General features: G+C 42.7%; 1 non-coding gene across 1 annotated transcript; it reads right to left on the bottom strand.

The window, feature by feature from the left end:
• Window positions 1-5,142: 5,142 nt before the first annotated feature.
• Window positions 5,143-5,214, bottom strand: TRNAE-CUC (transfer RNA glutamic acid (anticodon CUC)). The gene has a single exon. It is a non-coding gene; the product is annotated as a tRNA-Glu (tRNA).
• Window positions 5,215-9,920: the final 4,706 nt, after the last annotated feature.

Genomic DNA, 9,920 nt, shown 5'->3' with positions numbered 1-9,920 from the left:
CACACCACTAACCCTAATTCCAACGGTAACCCTAACCTCACCTCTAACCCTGACACACCCCTAACCCTAATCCCAACCCTATTCCCAACTGTAAATGTAATCTAAACCCTAACTGTAACTTTAGCCCCAACCCAAACTGTAGCCCTAGCCCTAACCCTAGCCCTAACCCTAGCCCTAACCCTAGCCCTAATCCTAACCCTAGCCCTAACCCTAGCCCTAACCCTAGCCCTAACCCTAACCCTAGCCCTAACCCTAACCATAGCCCTAACCCTAACCCTAGCCCTAACCCTAACCCTAGCCCTAACCCTAGCCCTAACCCTAGCCCTAACCCTAACCCTAGCCCTAACCCTAGCCCTAGCCCTAATGGGAAAATGGAAATAAATACATTTTTTTAATTTTTCCCTAACTAAGGGGGTGATGAAGGGGGGTTTGATTTACTTTTATAGCGGGTTTTTTAGCGGATTTTTATGATTGGCAACCGTCAAACACTGAAAGACGCTTTTTATTGCAAAAAATATTTTTTGCATTACCACATTTTGAGAGCTATAATTTTTCCATATTTTGGTCCACAGAGTCATGTGAGGTCTTGTTTTTTGCGGGACGAGTTGACGTTTTTATTGGTAACATTTTCGGGCACGTGACATTTTTTGATCGCTTTTTATTCCGATTTTTGTGAGACAGAATTACCAAAAACCAGCTATTCATGAATTTCTTTTGGGGGAGGCGTTTATACCGTTCCGCGTTTGGTAAAATTGATAAAGCAGTTTTATTCTTTGGGTCAGTATGATTACAGCGACACCTCATTTATATCATTTTTTTATGTTTTGGCGCTTTTATACGATAAAAACTATTTTATAGAAAAAATAATTATTTTTGCATCGCTTTATTCTCAGGACTATAACTTTTTTATTTTTTTGCTGATGATGCTGTATGGTGGCTCATTTTTTGCGGGACAAGATGACGTTTTCAGCGGTACCATGATTATTTATATCTGTCTTTTTGATCGCGTGTTATTCCACTTTTTGTTCGGCGGTATGATAATAAAGCGTTGTTTTTTGCCTCTTTTTTTTTTTTTTTCGTACAGTGTTTACTGAAGGGGTTAACTAGTGGGACAGTTTTATAGGTTGGGTCGTTACGGATGCGGCGATACTAAATATGTGCACTTTTATTGTTTTTTTTTATTTATTTAGATAAAGAAATGTATTTATGGGAATAATATTTTTTTTTTCATTATTTAGGATTTTTTTTTTTTTACACATTTGGAAAAAAAAATTTTTACTTTTTTACTTTGTCCCAGGGGGGGACATCACAGATCGGTGATCTGACAGTGTGCACAGCACTCTGTCAGATCACTGATCTGACTTAGAGCAGTACAGCCTTCACAGTGCCTGCTCTGAGCAGGCTCTGTGAAGCCACCTCCCTCCCTGCAGGACCCGGATCCGCGGCCATCTTGGATCCGGGTCTGGAGCAAGCAGGGAGGGAGGTAAGACCCTCGCAGCAACGCGATCACATTGCGTTGCTGTGTGGGGCTCAGGGAAGCCCGCAGGGCTTCCCTGCACCGCCGGCACATCGCGATCATCTTTGATCGCGGTGTGCCGGGGGTTAATGTGCCGGGGGCGGTCCGTGACCGCTCCTGGCACATAGTGCCGGATGTCAGCTGCGATAGGCAGCTGACACCCGGCCGCGATCGGCCGCGCTCCCCCCGTGAGCGCCGCCGATCGCGCTGGACGTACTATCCCGTCCGTGGTCATAGGGGCCCACCCCACCTCGACGGGATAGTACGTCCGATGTCAGAAAGGGGTTAAAGTATTTACTCACAAGCAAAAGTTAGTTTTAACCAATAGATTTTGGAATAATAATACATTTCACAATTGGATGTGTTTAAATAAAATGTTCATGTGCTGAGATAATCTTATAAATGTGCCCCCGCTGTGTACTGCGTAATGGCCGTGTCTGACCGTACAGGAAAATGGTCTGATCATACCACAGCTCCTGGGTGGGGGGAGGAGTATACTGACATTACAGTAGGGGATCGCAGCTGATTCTTTTTGTGAAGTAAAACCTATCCCTGCCTGTTTTTAAACAATGTTTTACTTCAAAGAAAGAATCATTTGTGATCTTGTGCTGTAATGTCTCTACACTTTTTTCTCCCTTCCTGCCCAGGAGCTCTGGTACTTGCCAACAATGTTCCTGCACGGTCAGGCACAGCCATTTCACAGTACATAGCAGGAGCACGTTTATAAGATTATCTCTGCATTTTATTTAAACACATCCAATTGTGGAATATATTATTATTCCAAAATCTATTGATTAAAATAAACTTTTGTTTGTGGGAAAATCCCTTTAAGCAAAGGTATAACTGATGCTGAGTACTAGCAGCTAGCCAGAAAAATACCTAGAAAATTATTAACTAAAATCTTACAAAAAGTGTTAAGATATAAATATATACTATAACTCAAGATGGATGGCAAAACGTACCTCGGGGTGAGTGGACGCCGAACGGGTACATGTGTACAGAACCTAGTGAGCACATAGCACTTCTGGCATAGGTAATTCATATTTATTTCGGTGTTATTGGGAATGGTTGATGGTGTATGGGGACATTGATGTTATTTACTATACTTTATTGAGACCTGTACCGCTCTATTTAGAGATCGTATATATCATCATTGTAGTATATTGGTCGGTCATTGTATGGTTTCTCTGATTATACCCCGCACCTCATTTCCCATTGGGAATATATATCCTGTGTCCGATTGATAAAAAATACATATATATATATATATATATATATATTGCATAAGTTACAGCTATTCTTTTGTAAAGGGAGTTATAGTATATATTTATATCTTAACACTTTTTGTAAGATCTTTTTTACATTTGAATTATCACCATATGATCTTCTTTACCTTATCTATGTGATGGGCTGTTCGGTGTCCATTGACAGTATATTTGCTTTTTTATCAGTTTTTATACATCATTTAATAAAAGTTAATTTTTACTATTTTGGGATCTCTTCTTATTTCCATTTCAAAAGGAGTTATATGGAAAATTTGGTTATATTGCTAGTTGAAGTGCCCAGTTGTGATAGTGGGACATTTTGTGGTTTATAAGCATTTCCCTTCTCTCTATTACAGCGATTAGATTCACTATTTTATTTAAAAAAGCTAAATAAAGGAGAAATTAGCATCCAAATATGATGTACAAAAGGTCATACATATTTATGTACTAGAAGCAAAAATAATAGCACACAGATCGAGGCAACTGGTAAGTGCTATATGTGGACAAAAGATGGCACTAGTGACATACATGGTGAGTGCTATACCAGCTATTGACAGTAAGTGGCACTGGTGAGAAATACAATGCATGGTGGATGCTATACCAGCTATGGACAGTAGGTGGTACTGGTGACAAATACAATACATGGTGGATGCTATACCAGCTATGGACAGTAGGTGGTACTGGTGACAAATACAATACATGGTGGATGCTATACCAGCTATGGACAGTAGGTGGTACTGGTGACAAATACAATACATGGTGGATGCTATACCAGCTATGGACAGTAGGTGGTACTGGTGACAAATACAATACATGGTGGATGCTATACCAGCTATGGACAGTAGGTGGTACTGGTGACAAATACAATACATGGTGGATGCTATACCAGCTATGGACAGTAGGTGGCACTGGTGACAAATACAATGCATGGTGGATGCTATACCAGCTATGGACAGTAGGTGGCACTGGTGACAAATACAATACATGGTGGATGCTATACCAGCTATGGACAGTAGGTGGTACTGGTGACAAATACAATACATGGTGGATGCTATACCAGCTATGGACAGTAGGTGGCACTGGTGACAAATACAATACATGGTGGATGCTATACCAGCTATGGACAGTAGGTGGTACTGGTGACAAATACAATACATGGTGGATGCTATACCAGCTATGGACAGTAGGTGGTACTGGTGACAAATACAATACATGGTGGATGCTATACCAGCTATGGACAGTAGGTGGCACTGGTGACAAATACAATACATGGTGGATGCTATACCAGCTATGGACAGTAGGTGGCACTGGTGACAAATACAATACATGGTGGATGCTATACCAGCTATGGACAGTAGGTGGTACTGGTGACAAATACAATATATGGTGGATGCTATACCAGCTATGGACAGTAGGTGGTACTGGTGACAAATACAATACATGGTGGATGCTATACCAGCTATGGACAGTAGGTGGCACTGGTGACATACAATACATGGTGGATGCTATACCAGCTATGGACAGTAGGTGGCACTGGTGACAAATATAATACACTAGATTGTGGCCCGATTCTATCGCATCGGGTATTCTAGAATATGCATGTCCCCGTAGTATTTGGACAATGATGATTCCAGAATTCGCGGCAGACTGTGCCCGTCGCTGATTAGTCGAGGCACCCTTTATGACATCATCGTCGCCATGGCAACCATTATGACATCTACGTCGATACTGTGCCCGTCGCTGAATCAGAAACGTGGGATTTCTATGTCCTTTATGACATCATCGTCGCTGTGCCCGTTGCTGAATCAGAGACGTGGGATTTCCAGGACAGACAGACAGACAGACAGACAGAAAGATAGACAGACGGAAAAACCCTTAGGCAATTATATATATAGAAGATGGTGGATGCTATACCAGCTATGGACAGTAGGTGGCACTGGTGACAAATACAATACATGGTGGATGCTATACCAGCTATGGACAGTAGGTGGCACTGGTGACAAATACAATACATGGTGGATGCTATACCAGCTATGGACAGTAGGTGGCACTGGTGACACGCCTTTCCTGCGAGTCTGGAATGAAATAAAGAATTATACTTCAATAAACTAATACATTGCATATCAAGAGGAACAAATGGAAAATACCTTGTAGTCAATGACTATGTGATCAAATGAGAGTGAGATGAGACTGAAAATACTGAGGAGTCCCATATACCTCACTACTGTGCATAAAATGTCATATATACAAAACACTTATGTACAGATCTGATACATAGCTAATATATGTTCAAGATGATAGTTATCAAAAACAAGACAAGGAAACACTAATATATTAATCAACACACAAACAAAAATCTTGTTCCCTGACCGGGAATCGAACCCGGGCCGCGGCGGTGAGAGCGCCGAATCCTAACCACTAGACCACCAGGGAAGCTGAGCACTAGTGGCAATGTCTGAGCTATGTGCATGCTCTGCTTCCATGTATGTCATTTGACTAGTTAATAACTGTATTATTGAGTTTGTTGTGGAGGTTCATGGTTTGTCGTAGGGAAGCTCTAAGCATAAAAAGGATTTTAACCCCTTCTTCCTATGGCTACTCTGTTTTTTTATTATTATTTTTTTAATAAATATAAATTGACAATCCTTAATTTCTTAAACTTCCAAGCTGGTTTTTACTTCTTTTTTTCCTCCCTTTCTTACAAGACTTAATTATTGTTATTTTTTTTTTCATTTTTTTTTCCTGGACTGATTATTATTGTCTTTGAATGACACCATTCATTTTTTCACATAATGTTCTGAAAAACAGGAAAAAAAATTCCAAGTGCAGCGAAATGGTGAAAAAAACTTGCAACTGCCATTGTATTTTGTTTCTTAACAATTTTCTTTATGTGGTAGAAGTGGACCAAGAATATGATTCTTCAGATCAGTACAATAACGGTGATACCAAACTTGTATAATTGTTTTAATTACCATAGTTATTTAAAGGGGTTGTCCAGGACTTTAACATTGCTGGCCTTAGGATAGGTGATCAATGTCTGATGGGTGGTGATGTGACACCCGCCACACCCGCCGATCAGTTGTTCCCGGTGTCAACGGAATAGTGCTGCACATTCACCCTATTGATTTGGGTCATGCAGCCTTTGATGAAAATGTATGTCATAGGTTAATAAGGGGTTAAAACAACTGTACACTTTGTGGGGAAAGAAAATTGGTTTGTTTTGGTATCATGGACCTGTACATGGGCTTGGGTTTTTGGGAAACATATGACATTTTGATAACTTTTTATAGTATTTTTTTGAGCTGGTGCAAAGAACGAAAACTGGCAATTTTGGTGTTTCAATTTTTCATTTTTGTTTACATTTACATTATGTCTTAAATAATTTTATATTTTCTGCCAGCTCCATACAGTTGTCCACTACTATGGTATTGCATGATGCAATTTGCCCCGCAAATAGTATGGCACTCGCTCATTCAAGTCTATGGGTGCGTGGAAAACATTGGACTGCACTCGGATGTCATGTGAGTGCAGTCTGATTACCGCTGACTCACAGAATGGAGAAGATGGAGAAATAACATTATCGTCATCCTAGAGAATTGGATCACACTATTCTCACTCTATGATCAGAGTTTGATTGGAGTGTAATTAATATAATTGTCCTGATTCTCTCGGATGAGAGAATCTTCAGTCGCGTGGCCCCGGCCTAAAACTGCTATTTTGTCCCTCTCACTGCCTTATCTACAGTCCCTTGTCTAAGATTTTCTACATTCATGGACTGTCTCAGATCCAGTAGGACTATTGCTTTCTACATTCTAGAGAGCACTGTGCAAGTCCTTGAATATTTACATGGACTGTTTGCAGTTAAAGGGGTTTTCCCATGAACAAAAATTAATTTTAATCAATACATCTTGGAATAATAATAATTTCCACAATTGGATGTGTTTAAATAAAGTGTTCCTGTGCTGAGATAATCTTTAAATGTTCCCCTGCTGTGTGCTGTGTAATGGCCGTGTCTGACCGTGCAGAATCGCAAATGATTCTTTCTTTGGCCGGCGTCACACTAGCGAGTTTTACGGACGTATGAGAGGCGCTGAAAATACGGATTGCATACGGTACAATGCTTCTCTATGCCCCAGCTCCTATCAGCCGTATTTTACTGATCCGTATTATACGGTCTTCTACGGCCGTAGAAAATCGCAGCATGCTGCGTTTGTCACCGTATTGCGCAAAAAAATCACCAATGAAAGTCTATGGGGGCGAGAAAAATACGGATTACACACGGACCAACAGTGTGACTTGCGAGAAATACGCCAGAAATCTCCTGACATCTCCAGGTGCCAGGAATTGTGCCAAGCCCTCAATCAGGAAGGTCAGACATGCTAATTAGCTGAAAAAGCCACACAGACATCCTGGAAGTCTAGTGCTCGCCTACACGGCGTTGCAAGCAGCATGGCCAACATCACTTAACGTGGAAATGCTCCTCATCATGGTCCAAGAAAGGCCAGAAATATGGGACCAGTGGGATCCTAATTATTCCAACCAGGCCAGGAAAGAGGCAGCTTGGAGGAGCCTATTCCCAGATTATGCCCAACGGCCACGTGCGGGGCAAACACAACTTTGTAAGTACACTCATGTTTCCACATTAATTAACCTTGAAAAATGCTTTCCCTACATGATTACTATTAACATGAGAAAGCTAAACTGGTACAGAGGGGTGTGGACCCTGTCCTTGTGTTTTTTATTCTTTTTTTGGTTTGTAAGCAATTGCAACGTGAGTAAAATCATTTAAGGCCAGTCTCACACGTGCAGATAATTCCGGTATCGGAAAAATCGGTACCGGAATTATCCATGTCCGTGTGTCCGTGTGCTCATGTGGCACATCAGTGTGGCACACGTGCGGCATCCGTGTGCCGACTGGGTACCACACGCACCGTGCAGGAGACAGCACTACAGTTAAGCGCTGTCCCCTGCATCTGGTGCTGAAGCCCCATTCATTTCTTCTCTCCAGCAGCGTTCGCTGGAAAGAAGGGGTGGAGCCGCATATTCATTACTGTAATAAGCGGCACCACGTGACCGCTCATACAGGACAAGCAGCGACGCTGAGAGGATGTAAGCGCCGAGGGAGCTGGGTAAGTATTTTAATGCCAGCGGGCGGGCGCACAGGGGGTGGGAGGGGGCAGATTACCGGCAACTTTATTTAAAAAAAAAAATAATAAAAAAAAAAAGATTATTCATTCCTTCTTTCCAGCGAATGCTGCTGGAGAGAAGAAATGAATGGGGCTTCAGCACCACACGCGGGGGGGACAGCGCTTACAGTAGCGCTGTCTCCTGCACGACACAGGGACTGCACACGGACAACATCCATTGACTTTAATGGGTCCGTGTAATACGTGCGCTCCCACGAACACTGACATGTCTCCGTGTTTTCCAAACGGACACAGGGTCTGTGAAAACACGCTGACATGTGCAGAGACACATTGATTTTAATGGGTCTACGTGAGTCAGTGTCTCCGGTACATGAGGAAACTGTCACCACACGTACCGGAGCCACTGACGTGTGAAACCGGCATTTTATTATCATCGTTCAAATATGATCTATCAATGCCAACTGTTTTAAACAATGTGCAGAATGAGCTTAAAAACAATATTTGTTACCATGTCATTGCAGTGGATGATGCTATGAGACGATGGCGCAGCATCACGGACCAGTACCGGCGGGAAAGGCAGCAGCGGGCAAGAAGTGGGTCAGCAGCACCACCCAAAAAAAGGAAATACATTTACTACGATCAGCTTTCCTTTTTGGATGTCAGTATGGATCTAAGACAGTAAGTCAACACAACACATTTTTTTGTTTGAATATTAGTATTAATATAATTTTTTCTTGTTCAAGAGCAATTTATTCCATGGCGCTTAACATGTAAGGAGGGGGAAAAATATTTTAAAAATATTTTAAACAAATTTAAAAATTTACAAAAATGGTCCAGGAGGAGAGAGGACCCTGGCCGCAAAGCCTCACAAGCTACAACAAGGGATGGGTGAGAATACAGTAGGCGAGGGTAGAGCTGTTCATGCAGTGGTTTGGTCGATGGGAGGTTACTGCACAGATGTCTAATCAAATTATTTTATCAAATGACTCAACTAATAATGTTTTTTTTTTCCTTTATTGTTTAATAACAGAACACAGTCCAACCTTACTGAGAGGGAGACCGGGTCTGAGTCGGAGGCTGTGATTGATCCTGTTAGTGTTGAAGAAGAGGTGGCAGGCCCATCTTTGACCTCTTCAACCTCCATCCTTCCAGGTCCATTGGCTTCGGCAACACAACAGACAGCAGCAAGTGTGGAAGATGCAGCACCACAACCCTCAGCAGCACCTGATCCTGGAATCCAGGAAGAGCATGAGCAGAGAAGCAGCCCTACTGTCCCACTGGTGTTCTCCCCACAGGCAGCTGGCCCTTTAAGCAGAGGCCGCAGAAGGAAAGAGCTGCAAGCCAGTAGGAGGGATGTGGATGCTGGGGTCCTCAATTATTTGGCCAGGGCAGCCACGGATGATGGAGAGGAGGCCTTTGCTCGCAGCCTTGCCCGTTACCTTCGACCCCTTCCCCGTGAGGTAAGGCTACGTGTGAGAGGGTGTATTCAAATCCTGATTGATTTAAGCACCCCTCCAAATAACCCCTATGAGGTGTTTGAATTTCTTGAGAGAAGGCAGCTTTCCCAAACTAACCTCTTGCGCCTTCAATTCACTCAACAGGAGCAGGATCAATCAGGATTTGCAGCACCTACTCCACGTATGCCTACACCTCAACCCCTCCCACCCCAAAATCTACAAAGGCCAGCACTGTACCAAATGGCAGCCTACAACCCACATTCCCAATATGGGCACTTGTCCAGACTCAGTGCTGTAGGCTGGTCACAACCTGAGTTTGGACAACATGGCTATTTTGGGGGTGGGTATGAGTCCAGCCAATATGTCCGTCAGCATGAGGGCCAGAGACAATTATCTTATCGCAAATACCCAACTGGCCAATATGAACAAGGCCTGCATTTGGCTCAGCAACCCACATCATCCACACAGGGTGAAAGACAATTGGCCCAACAAAAGCCCCCTGAACAGGACCCTGAGCTGCCGCCATCTCCATCTT

This window comes from Ranitomeya imitator, chromosome 5 (genome assembly GCF_032444005.1).
Source record: "Ranitomeya imitator isolate aRanImi1 chromosome 5, aRanImi1.pri, whole genome shotgun sequence".
In the NCBI taxonomy this organism is placed as follows: domain Eukaryota; kingdom Metazoa; phylum Chordata; class Amphibia; order Anura; family Dendrobatidae; genus Ranitomeya; species Ranitomeya imitator.
The sequence above is the reverse complement of the archived record's forward strand: the minus strand, read 5'-3'. Positions and strand labels throughout refer to the sequence as shown.